The sequence below is a fragment of the Emydura macquarii genome, unplaced genomic scaffold (assembly GCF_026122565.2).
Source record: "Emydura macquarii macquarii isolate MOO-44397 ecotype Brisbane River unplaced genomic scaffold, CSIRO-AGI_Emac_v2 contig_3114, whole genome shotgun sequence".
NCBI classification, from domain to species: domain Eukaryota; kingdom Metazoa; phylum Chordata; order Testudines; family Chelidae; genus Emydura; species Emydura macquarii.
The window spans coordinates 1735535-1760442 of record NW_027133251.1 but is presented as its reverse complement, the minus strand read 5'-3'; the positions used below and the strand labels follow the sequence as shown (position 1 = coordinate 1760442).

The 24908-nt window shown below is 41.4% G+C and overlaps 1 protein-coding gene across 5 annotated transcripts in view; it reads right to left on the bottom strand.

Moving 5' to 3' along the window:
• The window catches only part of FAM219A (family with sequence similarity 219 member A), a 132441-nt gene that overhangs the window by 106387 nt on the left and 1146 nt on the right, over positions 1-24908 (bottom strand). The gene's annotated exons all lie outside the window — the stretch shown is intronic.

The following is a 24908-nucleotide window of genomic DNA, read 5'->3' as shown; positions in this document are numbered from 1 at the left end:
TGGTATACACTCCACTGCACTGAACCCTTTAATGCAGTTTAATGTCTCAAATCTAAACATCCAATCCTGAAAGCTGACATTTCTCTCTCTCCGGAGGACATTAGGAGTCCAGAAGGGAGCTGTTTGCATAGGAAAATAGGATGTGTCAGATATTAAGCAACCAGCACAGAAAAAGCTAGGGGAAAGCTTTTGAAGCAAACGTACAAACTAAATTGCATTTGCCCTTTTATTTCTCTTATCAGTGGGCTTTTGCACAGGCGGGTCAGAGGGCATTCAAGCACATTGAAAGCTACCCTGTAGTAGAAATCCATTAATGAGAATTGCTGATTCAGCACCATGTGCACATTCAGCTACATAAAAAACCTTCAGCCTGACTCATCTGCAGGGGATATGGACTTCAAAATGCAGCTTCTCTGGAGATTAGAAAGAATCCTTGCGTCACTGGAAATTCTTAATGTAGGAATCTGCATTTGCTTTGAAAAACTACTCACTTCACAGGGCTGATCTCCCAGTCTGACAACTCAGTTTGTCTGTCTTCCCCATCTCCCCTAGCATGCAGCCCATGATCCTGTTTTCTTGCTCAAGAATTCTTGAGGTTAGTCGAGTTAGGGACGAAATTGTTTCCATTTTAGCAGAATCCATTTGTACTTTAATTTATTTAGGTACTTACGTACCACAGTAAGCCTCACACTTTCTAGTGAGGATAAATACATAACACGCCTGTGAGAAAGGGAAGAACTGAGGCACAGAATGACTGGCCAAAAATCTCACAGGTTCCCTGTGCCCGAGCAGAGAATCAAATCAGTGTCTCCAATGCCCGAGGCTGGTGCCTTAGCCACTGGATTCTCTTTCTTCTCCAACAATAAACAGAAGAAAGATTTTACTAGTAAGATGTAAGCAAATACCAGTACTCACTCTAACTCAAAGAGGCACAAGATTCTCTTATGCTGGCAATTGACTACAGTAGCTTTTACCTAAGCTTTTACCATTTCTCTCAAACTAGCAAGGGTGCAGCACTGATCTCGAGAAACACAATGCTAGTTAATATTTTCATTAATGACTTGGATAATGGAGTAGAGATATGCTTATAAAATATGCAGATGACACCAAGCTGGGAGGGATTGCAACCACTTTGGACAACATCTTAAAATTCAAGATGATCACGCAAATTGAAGAATTGCTCTGAATTCAACAAGATGAAATTCAACAAAGACAAGTACAAAGTACTTCACTTAGGAAGAAAAATCAAATGCACAACTACAAAATGGGGAATAACTGTCAACGTGGTAGTACTGCTGAATAGGATACGGGGGTTATAGTGGACCACAAACAAACAATGTGGGTCATCAATATGATGCAGCTGCAAAAACGGCTTACATGATTCTGGAATGTATTAACAGGAGTGTTGTAAAAAAGACAGGAGATAACTGTCCCTTTCTACTCAGCACTGCTGAGGCCCCAGCTAGAGTACTGTGTCCAGTTCTGCGCACCACACTTTAGGAACGATATGGACAAATGGGAGAGTTCAGAGAAGAGCAACAAAAATGATTAAAGGTTTAGAAAGCCTGACCTATGAGGGAAGGTTAAAAAAATGGGCATGTTTAGTTTTGAGAAAAGACGACTAAGGGGAGAACCTGATAACAGTCTTCCAACATGTTATAAAAGCTGTTATACAGAAGACAGTGATCAATTGTTCTCCATGTCCACTGAATGTAGGACAAGAAGTGATGGGCTTAGTTTGCAGCAAGAGTTTTAGGTTAGATATTAGGGAAAACTTTAACTATACAGGCAGGTAAGCTCTGGAATAGGCTTCTAAGGGAGGTTGTGGAGTTCCCATCATTGCAAGCTTTTAAAACAAGTTGGACAAACACCTGTTAGGGATGGTCTAGGTTTAACTTGGTCCTGCCACAGCACAGAGAGCTGGACTTGATGACATCTTGTGGTCCCTTCTACCCCTACATTTCTATGGTTGTCACATCCAAAAGATGGCCTTTCCAGCATCAGAGCTAGGGGATTAGTTCAGTACCTGTTTGGAATGAAGAATGCTACCTTCTGAATCTTAAACTGCAGCAACTGAATCAATCTGTGCAGCAACTGGGTTTTCCCTGGTGACATCTTAGCCCAGTTCCACTCTGCTTAGCTACAGATCTGACAAAGTAGGAGACCAAGATACATAAAGCTACAGATTTATTTTAATTAATTGCACAACTGCTTTTACACTCCAGGCAGAGTCATAACAAGGCCACAATATTTTCAGATAAAGTCAGATTTAAATCCACCATCTCTAGGGACATCAGAGTGAAACCTCAGCCTCTGCTCTTCCATTGCAGCAAAAGAAATGAAACCGTAATACTTCACCCTTAGACCACACTTTTCATTCATAGATCTCCAAGCCCTTTACAAAGCTAAGCATTTTAAAGGAGAAAGACAGAGAAATGTTGGGGCTAAGCAGTAATGTAATCAGAGAACTTATTACCCAAGTTGGCCAAAATCAAAGCTAGACTTCAATAGTAACTGTCTGTGCTCATTTCAGCTAGCATATATATAAACAGTGAAGTGCCCAGAGTCAGAGGATTGGCAGTGAGGTTGATCACCTTTCAAAGCTCTGCAACAAGACTGAACAGGGAAATTAGGACTTTGATGCCTCTCTTGATGAGATCCACATGCCTGTTACGATGTATTACAGATTTAAAAATGTTAATACCTCTGCACTGACTCTAAATTAAATTATACTTAGCACTTATGGGCAACGCAGCCTACAATAGTGTGTGAGAGCACAGAAGTCTCTGGAGAGTACATTGACAAAGTCCCTGCAGAAATACTGTAACTACATTAACAAAACCAGTGGTAATAAGCCAGGTGTGAAGCCTAAACCAAGAGACACACTTCAGTTATACAATATTGCAAGAACAGCATCCATCTTTCCTTTCTGATCACGTCTTTCTTCCTCTGCCTGCCCCAATCTTACTTTCCCATATCTGTTTTAAATTGAAGTTCACCATCCTCACCTTTAAAATTCTCTCCATACTCATCTTCTGCTCTCCCTAATCTCTTTTATTCCTTTTTTGTCACCCTCTATTTGCCCAAAACAATCTCCCAGCTAAAGTGTTTGCCAAGCTCCTTCCTGTTCCTTTCAGGAAGGCTTCTAAAAACCCTCTTATCCCAAGAAGGATGGACTTCACTTTTTCTTTGATTTGAAGCTCCTCAGTTCAGAAACTTACCTGTCTGTGACAGTTCACTTATTGTTCAGCACTGTTATGAGATCATAACTAAACCTCCTATCTACAATGACCCAGAAGTATGGTCTTTTCCAGGGTGTAGTTCTTCCAGATTTTTCAGTTAGCAAGTACATATGGACAGTTCATACAAGTCTTCATCTGCCTGCATGAGAAAGACAGAGTTGGGTACTCTGATATAGGTTATTTGAAAACTATGATTATCTGCCAGGCCAGGCATGGAGGTGCAGCCTACAGATTATAGTTCCACCAGGCATCATAACATCTTGTGCTAAGCGGCCTCACGCCTCATGTCAAAGTGAGCCATTTGCGTAATGGGAACTGCAGTCCACAGCGACCACACCTCTGTACAGAAAGACAAGACAGTCTTGACTTAGAGTTAGGGCATTATGGTCCACATTTGTCACTCAACACCTCTGCACTAGATGAAGTTTCAGCCATTTCCAAGTCCAGTCCCAGGTGGGCTTCAACAAAGCAGAAATCCAAGTAAGCAGACATTAAGCACAAGCATCCATTAGACATAGTTGACAGACTTCATCTTTCTCCGCCAATCTGAAAAAACAAATTTACAGAGCCACCTGCCACTCTTCAGCAAGCATTAAATAAGTTTACTAGATCCCATTTGTCGGTCAGTTCCTTTCCCATATTCCCTTTCCCATCACTGAATGAATTACCAAGATGTCTGCACACAAACATTATGCTCTGAACCAGGCAGGAGCAGCAGACACACTTAGGCAAAATGTTTGAATAATCTGGTAAACTACAGCAACAGCAATTCTCTTTTTCAATACTTAAAAAAAAAAAAAAAAAAAAAAAAAAAGGAGAGAATTAAAGTTCTAGGTTATATAAAAAAATTTTGCAAAATGGCTGAAAATTTAAAAGGTGACCTGAAGAGAAAAAACATTGGGTTTGTGGCCTTGATATACAAAGGCAGCCTGAAGTGTTTTTTCCTTAATTTTTTCTTTTTGCTTTGCACTAGAAATTCAGATCTTTCTTTACCAAGCCAGCTCTGGACAAAAACAGGCAACCGGAGAAAGAATAAGGACAACATCAGATATCAAGGAACTGAAACCTGAACAACTGAGAGAAGAGATGTTTAGTCAGGTCGTTTAAATGCTCTTAACACCTATTCTACTAAAACTTCTGCCAAACATTTTGAAGGAGGGAGCTCAGAAAAGATTCAGGCACCCTTTCTATTATGGGTTGAAAAGCTCTCCAAGTTCTGCTCTCCTAGGAAAGCTCCATTAACACAGTCAAAAAAGCTTCAATTTTTATGTAAAACAAATAATTCAAAACCTTTCAGTCCTTTACAGGATAAAGTAGTGAATAAGGGCACAAACCTTATTTCTGCCCTATAAAATTGGTTTCTAACTTGAACAGGTTCTATCACTTATGCTCTTTAGTGGACCCATCATGATTTCATCTACAGTGCAGGATCCAGCATATTGCTTCTTCCAGGGCCATGCTAATTTTTAAACAATGGCTGTTTAATAAGATAATTACCAATGAACCAACTGAATTAAAATCTGAGACAGTGATCTTGACTAGTAAGTGGGATCAAGCCATCTGCAGACAATCTGGGCAAAGTGGTTACGCTTCCGTGTGTACAATGCTGATCTTGAAGTCTGGGGGGGAATATTTTAGAGGATTTCAATGCTAAATATAGACTCTCTAATTATATTCAGTATGCGTGACATTACAATCCATCACAGAAGTATCTGTATCACTGAGCAACAGGCCGAGGTAAATGACAAAAAGCCTCTATACAGACATATCTTGGTAATCACTCAACCATGAAAAGATGCAGGAAGGGGCTACTGCAGTTAGCTTACAATGAGATTTTCTGATAAAACCCAGTACATTTGGAAAGATTTACCAGATGGGGCAATGGCTGTTTAATAAGATAATTACCAATGAACCAACTGAATTAAAGAAAAGAACGGATGTCCCAGCATTACTATGATAGCATAATGAAAGCAATGCATCCTTTTAACTTTTGAGAAATAAAAAGGATTCATCGCATTTCTGTTAAAAATAGAGCCTGGAATGCAATTTCCATACCTACTAAGGGCAAATTCGTCAGTCTGCAAAACCAGTACAAAGTGAGACAACTCCAAAAGCAGGGAAATAAAATCCTAGAAAGGGTTTAGCACTTCAGAAGGTCAGGCTTGGAGTAGCGTTTAATAGGACTGACTCAACCGTGCCTGCCTAGCTTTTCTGCATGTCATCATGAAAACCTTCCTTATCACTAGTGAAACTAATTGCAAAAGAACTTGCTAGGGGACTTCACATATATTCAAAAACCCATTAATATCACAGAGAATTATTGGCTGTCTCTATCCAAGTAGGTACAAACAGGGAGTACCAATGGCCTAAACCATCTAACTCTCCTCCAATTATTCACAGAAAGAAAAAAACAGACCTGGTTAATCTGTGTCTGCTTATATGTCTTTGTTTAAGAGAAAGTGAAGTTAAAAAGATTTCAAATTAGGAATCAGCAGAACAGGACTCAGTTCTTATATAGCACTTTCAAAGCCTTTGAAAAACTCAATAGTGCATATGATTATAAGACTGGTTGCTCTGAAAGACAAAATGAAAGGTGAAACACCTGAACTAAATACATAGTGCAAGAATTGATTAAGCAGATGTGAGAGTTGACAGGACCTTTGTGCTTTACAGGGAGTGTGACCTGATGATAAACCTTTTGCCAGATATTTGCTTGAATAATTTGAGATGTTTGGGAATTTTAAAAGTGAACACTTCTACTGAACCTAGGAGAATAACCTATAGCCACTTACATTAGGCTAACGATAAAAGTTTCCCTCTAGAAGAGAATTTAAAGATGACGACTCAATTTACTTGACATCCAGCATTTTGGATTATTGTTTTTACAAAGCATATCTTGAGAATAATTGTTTACATTTTTTTTAAAACTAATTCCAGTGACATTTTTAAAGCTAAACCTTCCTCTGCAATTTAGGCTATTTAGTTTGCTTAGGGCCTAGATATCAAAATGGTTGTGCTTGTTACAAAATTAAGGATTCTCATTTAGGTTTAACCAAAGAGGATTTGGTTTTTAATAATGTAGTGCCTAGACGCCTCAGTCAGAATTGGGGCCCCATTATACGAGGCCTTGTGAAATCCACATAGGACAGTCCCCTGCTCCAGAGAGCTTACAATAAAGTTTAGTTGCCTACCAATGCATTTGCCACACTTACTTAGGTAGAATGTGTTTGAAAATGTCTCATTCTCTCTTCTCATGAGGCTACCTGCTTAGGCTTCTGGCCACATTTTTTCCTCTCCCTCTTCTATATCTTGAGTGTGTAGTTAAGTCTCTTTCCTTAGAACATCCTAAACCACCACCACTTGAGTTGCAGAATAAGGGCTGACTGTGTTTTGCTTCAACACTGACTTGCTTCAATAAAATAGTTCACATGATGTTTTAGTCTTTTCCAAACAAAGTTCATTTTACTCACTGCTTCAACGTAACTTGTATCCTACAGATGTGGTTTTCAGGTCTCATATATTACTAGGACTACGGCTATGTTGGTTTCCAGGACTGAAACACCCTTTTTGTCATGTGCAGCTGGAACACTGGGGTCTGGAAATTTCTCTCTCTCAAACTTCACCTATTGCCACCCCTAAAAAGACCACAGATTAGACTAATTTATTTAGCTCTTTATCCTCCTCCCCCCATTTCTTATTCTTCTACAGCTGGTTATTACATGATCCAGGGCGTCTGGAATTTGTGCATTCCCGCAAGCATGTATCTGGAATTCATATTTAAAGACCACCTTGGCCTTTTGGTCAGCTAGACTGGCTGGATAGCTCTTCTAATGTCTGGTGAAAACAGAAGGCTCATTTGCATCCAATGCATGCCTATGAGTAAGACTTGTTTAAAATACAAAGACAGAGTGTATTGTTTTTGAAATATCAGTCACAAGATCCTGTTTGACAAAGCTCTACAATGCGGTCTCTGGTTAGGGACATTCCCTATTGGTTTTTATTTACAATGATCAGTCTGCCCTGTGAGATGCAGACAGTTTTCTTCATTTTTCTCAGAAATTCACCCTATGTCCAGACATTGTTCTTTGAATTTTAGGGTTCTACAGACTTCAGAAACTACCAGCAGCTCTTCCTTTTTCAGCTCAAAGTTTTTCATCCACAGAAGGCCCTGAAGCAAGTTTCAAACCAACAGAGTCACCACCAGCAACTGACTGGTGGTATTGACTCAAAGTCAATATGAGAAATAAATCAGCTCTTTCAGTATTAAGCATTCCCACCTTACCTGCATTGACCACTGCAGATTAAAATCCATTTATACAAGCAGAATGATGGCTCTATTCAAATGTATTTCTAATGGAGTCCCTGGAGACTGGGACTAGTCTTGTAAAAGAAACATCCAACAAGAAAGCAGAACAAAGGTGAACTATTTGAGGAAGAGTCTCCGTTTAGGCAACATTGCTGGGTTGGGCACATTTTACTTGCCCTGTACCGCTTTATACCTCTCTTGCCTCCTGGAACCAGACCAAATGGAGCAAATCTGGCTTGTTTAAAGAATTTGACCCTTGTGCCTGTATCTTTAAATAATCTCTTTTTAGAATCTCAGCACAAGGTAAATTTAACAAGGGAACCAGACAAGTACTTCAGAAGGAACAATTCCTTAAATCGTGATACAATGTCGCTGGAGGCATCAAGAGGAGTTCAGAGTGGACAACTCAATTGGATAGCGAGGCCAAGCGAGAGTGGAATCATTTCCTGTTTCCCACCTTTGCTTGAGATTGGGGGTCGGAGCCAGGATAAACCTAGTCTGGGAACTGGTTTAAGTTATACTGGGAAAAGAACTCCTTTGGCAGTATAAGCTGTAGCTCCATTAGCAGATTTGCTGGTATAGCTCTCTCTACTGGCAAACCCTGTAAGTGTAGACCAGGCCATTACATTTCACCAAGTAGCAGCACTCTGCTGGTGGCCCAGCTTGTTTCATTCAGTTGGGGGAAGGGAAAATAAAACAGCGCATAAGAAAGCTCACACCTTGCACTGTGAGAAAATTAGTATGCACAGCAGGTGTGTGCAGGAATGAGAGCAGCTCTAAAGCTACATTAAAAGTGATGATATGGAAGAAAGGAGCCCCATCCTGACAATCCATTTAATACACATGATGTCTTAGGGATGTAAAAGGGACCTAACTCACAAGCCGTTGACTGACAGCAAAAAAGTGCACAATTTGTCAGGAGACAAGGACCACGAGAGGCCATCAGCAAGGTAACCCTGCCCAGTCCCATTGACTCTTCCAAAGCCTGCAGTAAACTCAGTTAATAAGCCAGTAATCAGTCTACTAACTCTCAACATGAGAATACAGTGCCTGACAACATTACAGTTTATGCTGACCTGGGGCAGAAAACAATGATCATTTTCTCTGCTAGAACATACAAAAACACACACAAAAAAAACAAGCCAGGATCTAATGACTATGTAATTGTGACCCTAAGAAGGCCTCGGTGCTAACTGGAAAACAGGTCACTACTCTGTAAAACAGTAACTCACAGAATTATAGGTTTATAAGGGTCCACAAGAGCCATCTAGTCTAACTCCCTGCTAAGATGCAGGATTTGCTGTGTCTAAACCATTGAAGACAGGTGGCTATCCAGCCTCCTTTTGAAAACTTCCAGTGAAGGAGTGCCCATGACTTCCTGAGGAAGTCTGTTCCATTAGTTAGGAATTTATCCTGAGATTACAGCATAGCAGAATTAGATTAGTTTGAACCCATAGCCTCTTGTCCTGCCCTCTGTGGCAAGGGAGAGTAACTTTTCTCCATCTTATTTATGGCAATCTTTTAAGTACCTGAAGACTGCTATCATGTCCCCCTTTAAACTCCTCTTTTCCAAACTAAACATACCCAGTTCCTTCAGCCTTTGCTCATATGGCTTGTGTTCCATCTCTTTGATCGTCTTTGTCACTCGCTTTTGGATCCTTTCCAGTTTCCCTACATCCTTTCTATACATCGGTGACCAAAATTGGACACAGTATTCCAGCTGAGGCCTAACCAGTGCTAAGTAGAGCAGTACTATTATGTCCTGTGTCTTGCATGCTATGCCGGTTAATACTACCTAAAACTGCATTTGCTTTTTTTGCAACAGCATTGCATTATTGACTCATGCGTTGGATCACAACCTCAACAACTCCCAGATCCTTCTCAGCAGTGCTCTATACTGCTATCGTGCTCTATAGTCTATGCCTACATTCAGGTAATTAATAAAGATGTTAAACACCGGACCCAGACCAGATCCCTGTGAAATCCACTTGAGACCTCCCTCCAATCAGACATCATTCCATTTATAATTACTCTTTGTCTGCGATTGTTTAATCAATTATGTATCCATTTAATGGGTAGTTCTACCGAGCCCGCATTTCTTCATCTTACTTATCAGAATATCATGTGGGACTGTGTCAAAAGCCTTGCTGAAGTCCAGGTATATTATGTCCACTGCATTTCCCTTATCCACCAAATCAGTTACCCTGTCAAAGAAGGAAATCAGGCTGGTTTGGCATGATTTGTTCTTAGTAAATCCATGATGGCTGCTAGTGATCACCCCTTCATCCTCCAGGTATTCTCAAATTGCATGTTTTATATATTGCTCTGGTACCATCCCAGATATTGAAGTCAGGCTGATTTGTTTATAGTTCCACAGCTCCTCCCCTTTTTAAAGATGGGCATTATGTTAACCCATCTCCAGTCTCCTGGGACCTCTCCTGTCAGCCAGCAATTTGCAAATATTATTGCCAGTGGCTTTGAGATTTCTTCAGCCAATTCTTCAGTACCCTGGGGTGAATAGCATCCAGCCGCACTGATTTGAATTCATTCAAATTGTTCAGAAAATCTCTGACATATTCTTTACTTATCCCAAACTGCATCCCTTCCCCTTTATTGTCTATAGTAACTTTGCTAGCTGTCCAGTCTGATGTTATTTTTCTGTGAGAAGACTGAAGCAAAACATCAAGCAGCTTTGCCTTCCTATTATCTTCCGTTACCAGCTCACCTCTCTGAGTAGTGGACCCACACTATCCCTGATCTTTCTTTTTCCCGACAGGCCTGACAAACTCAATACACCTGACACACTGCTTTCATAGTATATGTCCAAAGAGGATCATGTGAGGTCTCTAATACAAGTTTATGTTATATTGATCCTCATAATCATTGTGAGATGTATTACGGATGATATTTAAGGAGCTGTGTATACATACTGAAAATATGTTTCAAAGTCTGCATCCAAGGTAAGATTGACAAACAAGATCCCAACCTGGCCTGGTTGGAAGCTCTGTAAAGGATGTTTAGGTGAGGTAAGAATGCTTTGAGAGATGGTTAGCCTATTAAGTATAGTCTCTAGAAAGCATGTTATACTTCTGTTTTATATGTAACCTTTTGTTCCTATTATCCTTATTCACCATCTCTTAAATCTTAATCTTCGATAATAAACTTCTGATTATTTTCACTATAAATAAAGTTCAGTACTGTGATCTCCTAGAGGAGCTGATCTTCAGTTGAATGAAAGAAGCCGGTGTGTGCACTGTTCCTTTGGGGACAGTTTACACAGTATTACTGCAAATAGCCAGTGAGGGGCTGGATTTCACAGGGGAATGCTGTCCACCAGAAAACTGATTGAGGTCATAGAATCATAGAATCATAGAATATTAGAGTTGGAAGGGACCTCAGGAGGTCATCTAGTCCAACCCCCTGCTCAAAGCAGGACTAACCTCAGCTATATCATCCCAACCAGGGCTTTGTCAAGCCGCAGCTTAAAAACCTCTAAGGATGGAGATTCCACCACCTCCCTAGGTAACCCATTCCAGTGCTTCACCACCCTCCTAGTGAAAAACTTTTTCCTAATGTCCAACCTAGACCTCCCCACTGCAACTTGAGACCATTGCTCCTTGTTCGGTCATCTGCCACCACCGAGAACAGCCTAGCCCCATCCTCCCTAGAACCCCCTTTCAGGTAGTTAAAGGCCGCTATCAAATCCCCCCTCACTCTTCTCTTTTGCAGACTAAACAAGCCCAGTTCCCTCAGCCTCTCCTCATAAGTCCTGTGCTCCAGCCCCCTAATCATTTTTGTTGCCCTCCGCTGGACTCTCTCCAACTTGTCCACATCCTTTTTGTATTGGGGGGCCCAAAACTGGACACAGTATTCTAAATGCGGCCTCACCAATGCCGAATAGAGGGGAATAATCACTTCCCGTGACCTGCTAGCAATGCCCCTCCTAATGCAGCCCAATATGCCATTGGCCTTCTTGACAACCAGGGCACACTGCTGACTCATATCCAGCTTTTTATCCACCGTTACCCCCAGGTCCCTTTCTGCAGAGCTGCTGCCCTATTGTTAACCTGCAAAGCAAAATGAGGGCTGACATAGCCCTGAAGAGATTGTTTTGATAGCTAAACCTACTGTAGGTGTCAGGGAGATGACAGCCAATTAAGCACAAGTGTCTCTCTCGCTGGAGGCGAGGGAAATAAGATGACAGTCATGGGCACCCCAAGAATTGAGACAATAACTAATTTTAGTGTCAAAGTGCACTGAAATGCACAAGCTGCGCTCTCATTTGCACCATGCACAGTATGCCAGGTACATGATGAACTGCCAGTCTGCTAGGGTTCTCGGCAAAGACAAGAGTCTACTGAATTTATTAGAATGAACCCTGCAGAGACTAAAAGGTTAATCTGTTCATATTAACAGAGACTATAGGTAGAAAGGGAAATCTACAAGAATACTGAACTAGCCAATTGCAGATAAGTACACAAACTCCAGGATTATGACACCCTGCTCACATCCAGAGGTTATTGCTCTGATCACCCATTCTCACCTCCTACTCAGTGGTTGTCATTAGACCTCAAGTACTTGGCTTTTATCCACTTACCCCAGGGGTGGCCAACCAGTCAGAGATGAAGAGTCAAAAAATAGATGTAGATACCGCAAAGACCCACATTTACCTTACCCTGATCCTTCAATTTTGGTGGCAGCTGGTCAGTTTCACTTCTCTTACCCTCAGCAGCTGGTCAATTTCACTTTGAGTCTCACAGAGCCGCTAGGAGCCGCATGTGGCTTGCAAGCCCTGGGTTGGCCACCCCTGACCTACCCCATTGTTCTCTATGCGCTTCTATTTGTATATGATGCCTCCTATATGTTACCCATTTGCTGTATCATTTCTACCTACTGCATCTGAGGAAGTGAGCTGAGGCTCACGAAAGCTTATGCCTGCTGAAATTACATTTGTTAGTCTTTAAAGTGCCACAGAATTCTAGTTTTTGCACTGCATGCTTCTGGCCAACCAACCTGAGACTTCCTTTGGAAAGGTCAGGAGAAAGCAGCTGATCAATCATAAATCAGTTCCAACTACCTTAACCTGCCACACAGATTCTCAAAGGCAGCACCTAATACAGTGGTTCTCAAACTGATTTGATTGCGGCCCCTTTCTTTGTGTCTGTAGTGGCTTACGCCCCCCCGCCATACAAGTACATATACAGATAAAAGAAACATGCAACTCTCACTAAATATTAAAAGCAGTAAGGCACTGATTCAAAGAGAGTCCACGATCCACTGTAAAAGAGCAAAAGCAAAACTGCAATTGTAGTCAATGCTTATGATTAAACGTGCACACCAGGTCGTGGCAAATGGATTAACCTACAGATGACAACGACTTTGTCTAATGCTTTGCAAGCTTAACAGAAATCCGTCAAAATGCACAGCGCCACCTACAGTCAAATGCACAGCACCATCTGAGAACCTGGTATGTCTGGAGGAATCAGCATTGCTTGCTATTCATTGCTGTGGGTAAAACGTGTGCAATAAGGTTTTTTCCCCCTCAATCTTCTCATGACCCCTCCCCCCGCCCCCCGAATATATTCTGTGCCTCCTTGGGAGGCCCATCCCCCAGTTGGAGAACCTTTGGTCTAGTCGGCTGAGCACAGAACTGGGGGCCAACTGGAACTGTCAAGAGGTTTACTAGTTGCCAAATTAACCTCTCACTTAGGCATCACTAAGATATTAGTCACAGAATACAGAATAGGTCCCACAGAGAGCTTGTATGTGAAATGGTGGCCGATTATATAAAGAACACAGATTTTTTTAAAATGCAGAAGTGCGGAAGTGTTGGCCCACAGCAGCCCTGCCCATCCTGCATGTTTTTATGCAGATTCCCCTCAACATCCAAAACTGTGAATTTTTAAACCACCTAGATATGCATATTGTGCTAATCACTTTACAAGCCATATATTTAAGCTTCAATTCTCACACGAGATAGCCACATAATCCCCATTTTAGAGGCAGAGAGACTGAAGTGATCTACCCATGGTCCTAGGAAGTCTGTGGCAGAAGAAATGAAGTGCCAATTTCTACTCCCAGTTTTGTGCTTTAGCCACTCATTTCCCTCAATAAAGTTAGTCAATATTTTCCCTAGCATCTTCACCCCCCCCTTCATCTTTTAAGTGGAAAATAGTAACAGGGTCTTTTGCTGTTCACAACCTGCAACAGCTTCAATCCTCAAGATATTAATTAGAATTGAATAGTGAGGTCTTATATTAGTTTAATTAGCTTCTGAGGCAAGGACGATTCAAGTTGGGGAGCGAACTCATGCACAACCCTTACCCAACTGGTTAAATAATTGAAGACCAACTTTGAATGTGAACTTAATTCAAAAGAAGTTTTTCCTCCAGCACTTGGGGCAAGTGTTTAATTTAGAGATCAAGTGAAATGTGGAACTACTGTTGGGTACAAATTGAATAAGTTTAAGACTATTTCTAGAATAGAACCAATTTCTGAATAGTTGTGATCTGAGGTAAGGAGCCAGACCTAGTGTTTTGTTCCATGAATTATGGAACAAGTCCCAATGAAGGAAGTCAGGGACAAAGGACAGATTGAAAACTTGACGACAATATAAAAAGGGATTAGAGATTTAAACACATTTCTCAACTTTAGAAGAGATTTGAAAGAATTTGGAAGTGTAACAGAGGAAGAGTTAAGAGCTCATGGCAGAGATAGGAGGAGGAGGTCAGGAAGCATACAAGGCTATTAATAGTTGAAAATAAGGTAGTTCAATAGTATGGAGAACGGGAAGAATCAAACAGTGAGAAGAGCCACCACAGCTGGGGAGTGGAAGGGGACAATTTATGTTTGAGAGAAATTGAGCTATAAGAGCAGCAACTGAGCTTTCCTCTGGGTCACCACAGTTCTGGCATCTGATTGAGAAGCAGAAACACTACCTCATTGCTGGGAAATGGCAGTGAGCTAAGCAAAAGTCTCAGAAGGACACCACCACACTGGACTAATCTAACCACTGTGACAAAACCAAAATACATGATGTGCCAAGGCCTTGCCAATCCACACCAGCTAGAAATTGGTTACATTTTGGCAATACTGTGCAGTCATTCTTATACATTGCTAAAGATGTATTTACCCTGCCATAGACTGTTACCACTGAGAACGTCAAACCCACCCCGCCTCACAGGCAAATTGAGATGTGCTGAACTAAAAAATGGTTTTCAGACAGTCCATTTCAGTACGCAAGCCAGAGTGTCAGAACTTCTTGCAAAAGCAGCTAAATTCCACAGCATCATCATGGGAAGCAACTGTCCCCATATTAGTCAAAACTGTGTTCACTTTATTGGGTGGGCCTCGTTTTCATGCACTTTTAGGCTAGCAGCAATTTGTGAAGATTACAGAAATGGATCATCCCTGTGCTCAGCAGCAAGACGCGTTCCATCACATTCAGCCAGCAGTTCATCAGCATGCACCAACAGTTCCTCCCTGTGCAGGTGGCGGAGATTCATTAGTTCTTCCAAGACCAGCAGGGGTAGAAAGCTGTATTAGATTTAGTATGCTTAGTTTCACACCAAAATCCTCAAGGATTTGGAAAGTGCTAAGCTGTTACGAACACAACAGCAGCCACACTGGGTCAGATCAATAGTTCATCTAGCCCAATATCCTGTCTTCTGACAGTGGCCGGTGCCAGGTGCTTCAGAGGGAACAAACAGAACAGGTAATCATCAAGTGGTCCATCCCACCGTCCATTCCCAGCTTCTGGCAAACAGAGGCTAGGGACACTTCAGAGCATGGTTGGGCGGGCATCCCTACCCATCCTGGTAAATAGCCATTGATGGACCTGTCCTCCATTAACTTATCTAGTTCTTTTTTTAACCCTGTTATGGTCTTGGCCTTCACAACATCCTTGGCAAAGAGTTCCACAGGTTGACTTGTGCGTTGTGTGAAGAAATACTTTCTCCTGTTTATTTTAAACCTGTTGCATATTAATTTCATTTGGTGACCCCTAGTTTTTGTGTTATGGAGAAGGAGTAAACAACACTTCCTTATTTACTTTCTCCACACCAATCATGATTTTATAGACCTGATTTTATTTTGATGTAAAGCCCAGATGTAGGTGCCGTAAGTCATGCAACACCACACACTGGAACTCCAGCAACAAGTGGAGTGGAGATATTGGAAGAAGTGCATACCAAAAACAGGTCCCATTTGTAGTTGGCAATGGTAAGAATATCTGAATCCCTATTTCTCCACTCTTTCCTGGGGATGGTAGGCAAAGATACACCCACAAAATCTATCCCTGCAACAGAAATTTGCAGGAACAAATACTTAAGAATGTTAGGACAATCCTCTTAATCAAAGGCTTCCTACCTTTGGTTTATCTGTAAGAATTAATAAACCAATGTAAGCACTCATCTCACTGATTGCAATGAATCATGTGACTGTCTGAAAATCTGCCAGCTACTATTTCTGCATCAAATATACTACATGAAAAGCAGAGAAGAGACTGACTTAGTAATGTAGGATGGGAATAACTATTGCAAAATGCATGAAGAGAGGACTTCTTTGCACTTCTATAGGCTAAGATGGTATAACAAAGCCATATGGAACAGGAGGCTGACTGAGGGATAGAAAAATCTACTCAACCGTAGCGAGCTGGGAGCTTTCCCTGGAGAGCAAAGAGATACTCTATTATAGCAGAATTTAGACTTTCACTTAAAAAAAATTAAGTTCCTACCCCATATGATTGCAAAGATAACCTTCCAAATGAAAGTCAATGAAACACTGTCTTCCTGAATCTAAAAATATTTCCAGTGCCTCTACTGCAACACACAGTTTTGCCAAATATCATAAGAGCAAAAAACTGAGTGTTTTGTTCTGCAACCCTTTAACATAGTAACTGAGCAGGTTCCACATAAAAATCAATAGCAAAAGCAAGATCCCCAATGTACTTCATGGAGTCTCTGACACCTCTTCATTATTGGTATAAAAACTCTGCACGGGGCAGAGTTTGAGATCAGGATTTGTTTAATAATTTACTTTTCTTTAAGGTTAATTTATTTCAGGGTAATTTTTTTGTTGGTTAGGATGGAGGGAGAGAGAGAAGGGAGGGTGTCAATGTTGCAAGTATCATTCCTATAGCAGAAAGGACTTTCTGAAGATTGGTCAGTTTCACTGCTCCTATTGAGAACTCCCTCAGTAATAGTGAAATCCATAAACCATGTCAATTTCAAATTCCTGCTGGGGAGCTCAGAACAGATCAGCAGACAAGTACTGGAGTTTTTCCACAGGGGTGCTATACCCATCTCATCCCTCTCCCCTATGTATAAATGGCAAAGATAAGTTAGGACTTGATCCAGAGACCATTATCTCCAATAAGCTTTGGATCAGGGCCTTAAAGAGCAACAAGACCCCAGGACGGCATGGTAGACATCCAAGGGTTCTGAAGGATCTAAGTGAAGTAGCTGAGCTAACGAAAATATGAAGCCTTGCTAAAATCAGCTATTCTATCAGAGCGACGACAAAAAAAGTGCTATACCTATCTTAAAAGTGGCACTGGACTGACCCTGGGAATTGCAAACCAGTGAACTTTATTTCATTACCAGGAAAGTGCTCACCTTTTGCATGCGTCATTTCATCATTATATAAGCAAATAATCAGTACTGTCAACAATTGTTTTATAAAACTCTGTTTTCAGTTATTAGCTTTTTATTGAGCACCCAGTTTAACACATTGGAGGTCCAAACTAGCACAGCTTCTGTAGAGGAAGACATGCCTCTCTAATCTACTGGAATTGTAAAGCATGCCAACAAAACAGCAGATAGAAGAGAACTGGCTGATAGGGTATTTGGATTTAAAAAAAAAAAAAAAAAAAAGAGGCCATTAGAAACAGTAATCCTAGAGCAAGACAAAAGTACTGTCAGGGAATAGAAATTGGCTAAGAAAATGAAGAACGGGAATAAGTGGTCAGTTTTCAACATGACAAGAAGTTAACATTAGGGCACACGAAGGTTCTGGACTAGGATCAATGTATTATATACATGTCAATGATCTGGAAAAGGGTTTACAGAAGTAAGGTGACAGTTTGCAGATGAGAAAGTTACATTAGTTAGTTAAAATCAAGAAAGACTAAGGAACAAACTTCAGAGGGACCTAAACAAAGTGAGGCGAATGGGCAGTTTGATAAATGAAATTCAGAACTGACAAATGAGGTAACGCATATTGGAAGGAATAGACTGAACTATTGATACACATCACCCGATTCTAAATTAATTGTAACCACTCAGGAAAGAGACCTGGACATCACTGCAGACAGCTCAGTGAAAGATTTCTTATCAGCATGGAGACAACGGGATGACCAGACAAGTCAATATTCTGCAGAGGTCTGAACTGGGGACAGACTGTTTCCTTCATTTGTGAGTGCATCAGAGTGTGGGGAAGGCATATTATAAAGTTAAGGGTAAAGAAGACTCCAGGGAGAACCATTTAAAAATCTGAATCTTCATAGTGCCTTGCCCACAAAAATCTCAAACAGTGGTGGCATATCACTGAAATGCAGCCACCGCTGGTGTGGAGGTCAAAAGTCTCCCGAGTACAACATTAAGAGGAAGTTTTGTTATGTGTATCAGAACAAATCCCCATTTTTGTGAGAAGTGCCATGGGAGTGTTTATAATCCCAGGTAGTCAGGTGTCTTCTCTCTCCCCACCACCCAACATGATCAGAATCATTTCCCAGTAAGTTTCTTTCTCAGTAGGACAGTCTGAAGAGACTGCTAGATATTTTGTGAGAACAGATATGGTAACAGCAGGAAGGGAGGAAGGGGAACAGGCTTGCTAGAATATTGGGGCCTTCCCCCTCCCAACATCTTAACAGCTCCTTGTGTCTTTGCTTGAAAATACTCAGAATGCTGCCATACAGCCCCATCGTACACATCTGCTTAAACTTCATAAGGCTACTGGCCATTGTCCACCTTCCTTTCTCAGTCTGTTCTCCATGGTAATTGGTCCCCACTATACCTACCTTGAATTCTAAACTTAATTCTTTTCCTTGGTGTGCAATAGTATTCTGCAGTTCTCATCTAATAAATGCACATTTTAGATAAGGTCAAGCAGGGTCAAGAGAGTCTGCAAGATTCACATGGCACTCATCCACATGGAACAGAGGAGAGAAGGATTCCCCATGATTTTGGTTGCATGGCACTCTAAATGGGCATTCATTCTGGGATTCTACAATAGAGCTGGCCAGAGTGCAGCCAGTGGGCCAAATTTCACTCTGTTCTGCAAGAAGCCCCCCAGCTGACCTCATCATTAATGAGCAATAGCCCAGAATGCCTACAGATCACAGCAGACAATGCCCTATCTTGATCACAGCAGCCAGGGGCTGCTGCAGTTGATTTCATTCTATATTAATTAGGTGCAGTCCTTGAGCTCCTGGCAAATTGCCAATGCAGCCCATGGATGGGCAGGGTCTGGTCATGTCAGCTATAATTTCAATAAATAACAAAACCAGTATTAGATATAAATTATTTTTTTAAACCTTCAGTGTAAATGGAAGTTATTTCAGGTGGGGGAAATGGATGTTTCAGTTCCTGCTCAACAGTTACAGAGCCAGCTATTGTCAAGCCAGGTAGTCAAAGGGCAAGAGACAGTATATTATAGCCCATGACAGACAGGTGATAATTAAGCTTCAGAATCAACTGCCGTTTTGGAGTGCATACTGGTTGGAAAGGCTTCACAGACAACTTTCTAAGAACCACCTTTTTTGGGGGGGAGGGGAGGGGAGGAGGGAGACACGCCTTTAAATGCTATACCTCCCTTCTAATTTCAAATCAGACTGGACAAGCAGGCCGATACACTGTCAAGCTAAGGTGAATTTGCTTTTGGACAGCACTGGGGCAGCCATTCTGGGGTTCAATCTGAAGAGATGGAGTGGCAAGTACCCTGTAACCGTCTCTCTCAAAGAAGATGATTTTCAGAAGTCCAGACGTCAGCATGTTGGACAAGAACTCCACAGTATAGAGGAACATTTTTAGTGGATTTCAAGAGCGAGCTGAGAGGCAGACAGCCCTCCTACAGTCAAGATTCTCTGTGCTCACTTCAGGTATTGGTCACTGCCAGAGACAGGTATCGCTATTTGATACGCTACCCATCTGAGCCAGAAGGCAAATCTATGTCCTGCAGTAACACCATGCTTTGGATAACAGCAGGGTTTTTACTTGGTCCATTTGATGTCAGTATATTAGATTTCTGTTTCAAATTCTTTGTTTTCATTTTTAAGTTGGGGGAGGGGAAGGAAAGCAGAGCAAGCGCACTAGGAGGAAGAAGCAGAGTTGTTCTCACATTCAAGGTTTGCACAAAGCTTGAATGTCAGGTGCAAGTCAAGTTAGTGAAGGGCAACATGGTCTGGACTGAGAGGGGGGGGAAATCTCTGCATCAGCCTTGTGAATTGACTGAAGGGAAGAGATAAGGAGCAGGTTTCTAAGTTACCTTCCTTGCTTCAGGTGAGGTAATGCAGCCTTGCAAGTGGAGCTGGGAATCAGGATGACAGTGTTCTACTCTCAGCTCCACTACCGACTCACCGTATGAACTTGGGCAAGTCATCTCACTTCTGTGCCTTCATTTCTTCTTCTGGAAAATGGGCATACCTCAAAGATTTAGACCTTTGGAGAAAATACTTTACCTTGATACAGACCCTGAGAGTCAATTATTTCGACTAAAATACCCAACTTCAAGGTTATGAAAAGATTTTAGGATGTGAGCAATACTCCATGGTCATAAACAATAGTGTCTTTAGTTACATCAGCCTCTCTCTCTCTAGATATAGATATGAACCAGGGTCAATAGTGTTAGAAAATATTTTAATGTTCACAATGAGCTTAAAAACAGGTCTTTCAGAATTGATCACTTCCTACTTAGAAAGCTTTTAAGCAAAACTTGCCAGCTCTGCTACATCCAATCTAGAAGCCCTGGGGAGCAGTTATCTGCCAAATCAAGAAGGCAAAACATCCCAGGAGTTTGGTGCAGTCATGAGTGTATAACAACTGTAGAACTGTATCCACCAGTGCATTGGTACATATGGGCTTATACAGCCGGAGATTCTGGTTCACAACCCATCATTTTCACCTGAAACACTGCAACCAACCAACCAGGGGACAACCCACCTATTTCCACACAGCATCCTGCAAAAATGTGAACAGCTAGATGGTACAGGGAAGATATTTCACTATAAAACATTCTCTTTACTTGGATTTCATCCCCACTATCATACAAGTTTCATCCCCTCTTCAAGTTTCCTGAGAAGAGGAAGGAGAACTTTTCCAAAGGTCCAATTCTTGGACTGAGGTCCAAAATTTTTTTTAAGTTGTTCCTGACACGCCTATCATTCTTGTTTTATTGGTATGGTTTTCAAGAGATGAAAGTGAACAGACAAGGAACTAGAGATGTGGTGCTTTTTACCAAGTTGGATTCAGTCCAGGAAGTGGCCAAAAGTTACCACCATACAGTGGTTTGTGGCCTCCAGGTAAAGCAAGTTGGTAGTCTCAGTCCAGTCCCTACTGAACAGAACTGCCCATGACAGAGCACCACAATGCTTCTCTTTTTAGCAGTGTCATCAGAGAAGCCATAGACTATATAGGCTAGGCAGACTTAAGTCTCCTTCAATCCCACAGGTCAGGGTTGGGACATTATCAGTGTGGTGTGTGGGGGATACTGACAGCACCTATTTAATCACAAAACACTTCAGCCTGTTGGGCTATTACGTAGGTCAGCACCTTGCACTACCATGAAACTGAATATTTCTGAAAGAGTGTTGTTGTATCCATGTTGGTCCCAGGATATTAGACAGACAAATTGGGTCAGGTAATATCTTTTATTGGACCAACTTCAGGTCACCTGAAGAGCAGCTCTGTGTATCTCGAAAGCCTGTCTTTATTGGATCAACTTCTGTTGGTGAGAGAGACAGGCTTTTGAGATACACAGAGCTGCTCTTCAGGTGACCTGAAGTTGATCCAATAAAAGATACTATCCCACCCACCTTGTCTCTCTATTTCTGAAAGAGACATGTAATCCAGGAATCACAAAACTAATGGCAAGGACTGGTCAGAGACAAATGCAGAAGGGAGCGTCTGCCCATCAGTGATGTCCAAGGATAATGCCAGGGTCAGAAACCCAGTCTGCTCCTGAGTCAATGGCTTTTTCTCATCAGTCACTAGCTAGTAAGTGCAAAAGATATTAAGCCATCCTCAGCCTTGGAACAGCTCCATACAAGAGCAGACCTGAGGTCCAAGTAGTCCAGCATCCTTTTTCTGACAGTAGCAGCTGCTTCAGAGGAAGATGCATAAACCCAGCAGTAGGCAGATGTGCAGTAATCTGCCCCACACATTAAACCTCGCCCTGGCCTCTAATAGTTAGAGGTTGGCTTAAGCCCTGAAGCATGATGTTTAACATCACTTCCAAAATTTATCATTAATTATGATTACTCTGAATAATCAGGTAAGTGTACAATCCCTTTTTGAAACTCATTAAGTTCTTGGCCTCAAATTTGGGTGCTGAAAAGGAGAAATGAGCTTTCCTTTCCCCTCTCCCCATTGCTATACATCCTCCTAGCTCCTGTATGTATAGTCTGCTTTTCTACCTTTATCCCAGCTTCTGTGTTCTGATCCATGTCCCCCCAGTGAATAGTTCCAGACTGTTTCTCTGGTACTGCGAATAGCTTGTTAATTTCACCACTAAGCACAAAGTGATGGGAGCACAGGTGACCGGCATTGTCAGTTTCACTCTGCCCCTGATGATGGCCAAACTGGCTCAGTATGGGCTCCTTCATTTAAAAATAAGTAAGTTCACAAGGCAGTTGTTTATGTTCTCTGAATAAACTTGTAACAAACTGGGTGCAATAAGAAATCATTCAGAAGTACAGTGGCATGTCTTTAGCCCTAAACAAGAAGTCTGTCCCATTAGAAATTTTAGTATTGAACATCTTCAGCGCTAAAATGAACCTGCCAATAAGTCTTCCACCAACTACTGTTAAGGAGACTTGTAGAAGAACTTGTTTTTTTAATTAAGTTATTTCCACCTCTTAAACATTTCATACTGGGATCTCATGCAATTAGATACCAGAGATGGCCTCTACATATCAGGCCAGTGAAAATCAAAATGCTGCACGAGTCAATCTGTTGTCAAGCCTGCACTTTAACAGCAATGTGAAACTTATCGCTGGATCCCGATAGGTCCCTGGGGGAGAGGGTTCACCCATAACACACAGAAAGCATCTCTAAGCAGAGAACATGAAAGCACTGTAAATGTGAGGCATGCAAAAATTAAAGGAAGATTGAGTGCTCGTGTCAGACAGACTGTGTCTTTCCAGCTGCAGAAAAAACTGGACAAACATGTTCAAGTGTTTTGCAATGTGCAGCTGGGGAGTAAGGCTAGCAAATGAGCCTTGCTTATCAAAACAAGGCAGTATTAGGCAGTGTGATGGGCTCACAAAATGAGGGACAGGTTGAGAGACCAGGAACTGTCACTGAAAGCCAGATACCTTTCCCTACCACCGTCCACTTTAGAAACTCACAATATACAAGCAAGTTTTACTTTACACATTTAGGCAAACCATGGTGGCCTGTATCCTGCTATAGAAACTCCTTTGAGTCCCTTACAGTACTGTAGCCATCATTTCAGATGTCCTTATTTACATAATTACACTTGAATTTTGGAGTTAAAAAAAGCCTTTTCCATTTCCAGTCGCTATTGGAAAAACATACAAATTGTAAAAATGCACTTTATGCAAACAAAGCAGTTCTTTGACAAAAGATGTTTCTTTGTACAGTATCTAGATTCTTCAGGCAAACAACTGTTTAAATGCATAATCTGCAGCTTCACAGGATATTTGTGCACAGCACAGTTTGTACTATTAGAGATACATTCCTGTCAATCTCCAATCCCGGTAGCTTATCTAACTCTAAAGGTTTCCAAGACAGACCATGGATCAATGCTGGTCCAGAGAATGGATTCATTACTGTGTGCCAACACTTCGTTTCCAGCTTGTGGATCATATTGAAAGACAGCTAAAAATACAGTAAGTGGTTTCTTTTCAATTTACTCAATTGCTATAGCTGCCACAGGGATGTCATATGATCACAACTGGGAAGGAAGTTGGTACATACAACTGATTTGAAGGGAAAGTATGCCACAAGACCATTTATCTAGTAAGATGTAAAAGTTCAAAGACATCTGTTCTAATCCAGGTCTTCCCAGTGTCCCACTGCCAACTTTTGCAGTTCTACAATCACATATTTCTGCTTTTAAGGTTATTTCTCTCCCTGTTTCTGCACTGACAATCCACACAAGTATCAGGGGAACTGGCTGACTGAAGAAAGCAGCAAGACAGGCTACATAGAAAATGCTATCAAAAGCACAGAATCCTGCTCACTTTAATTGGCTGATTGTAAAATATGTAAACATTTTTAAAAGTAGGGATTTTAACCTAACCAGATCCTTTTAAGATCTTAAGGATTTATTCTAGATGTGTATATAGCTAAGTCAAAATGAAGAGGAAAGATACTGCTTAACAGAATTGTACCTTTGCCCCAGTATGCCAGGCACCTTTGTGAGATGCTGTTAATTTACGCCTATATACAGTATTAATTTCAAGATATCATAATAAGAGTCTCTTGAATGGGGAAGGGTAAGAGAAGATGTCCAAGTAGTAACTAGGATTTTTGGTTCTGGGGATAACACAGCAGCTGCTGTTAAACACATGCGGTGCTGGTAAATTCAAAAAAAGACACTCAAGCGTTAAAAAAACCCATTTTAATTTTAAATACTTAAGTAATTTTTAAAAATCCTTATTCCATGATATAGAAATATATGTAAATGAAGTTACATGTCTAAGTAAAATCTATGAGTCAGAATAAACAAGCTGAGGCTCCTTACTGTGATGAAAGTGCTCTGGTGCAGAAATACACCCCCTCTACCTTCGGTAAATATACAAGATCACACAGCAAGACCTAAGCAAAAATCAGGAATCAAACACGTTTTAAGAAAGAAAGAAATCTACTTTTGCCTTTAGCAGTGTATAAGCATAGGGACGTATGATCATTTATGGACAAGGAAAGGCAAACGATCCCCATTATTGCGTAGGAAACAACTGCTGAAGCAGCTACAATTCCTGCTCAGAGAAAACAAACAGCTCCTCATGGAATGACATGGAAGTCACGCTGGGAAACACCTGAACGCTGGAGAATTGGGTTTATCCTCAGAGCACGATGACATGAACTGAGAGGCGACGTTAGAAACAGCCTCCTGGCGACCTGCAGCTCACTGACAGGTTGGCAATCAAGAGAGGGGTGGATCTGACGTTCACAGCCGCC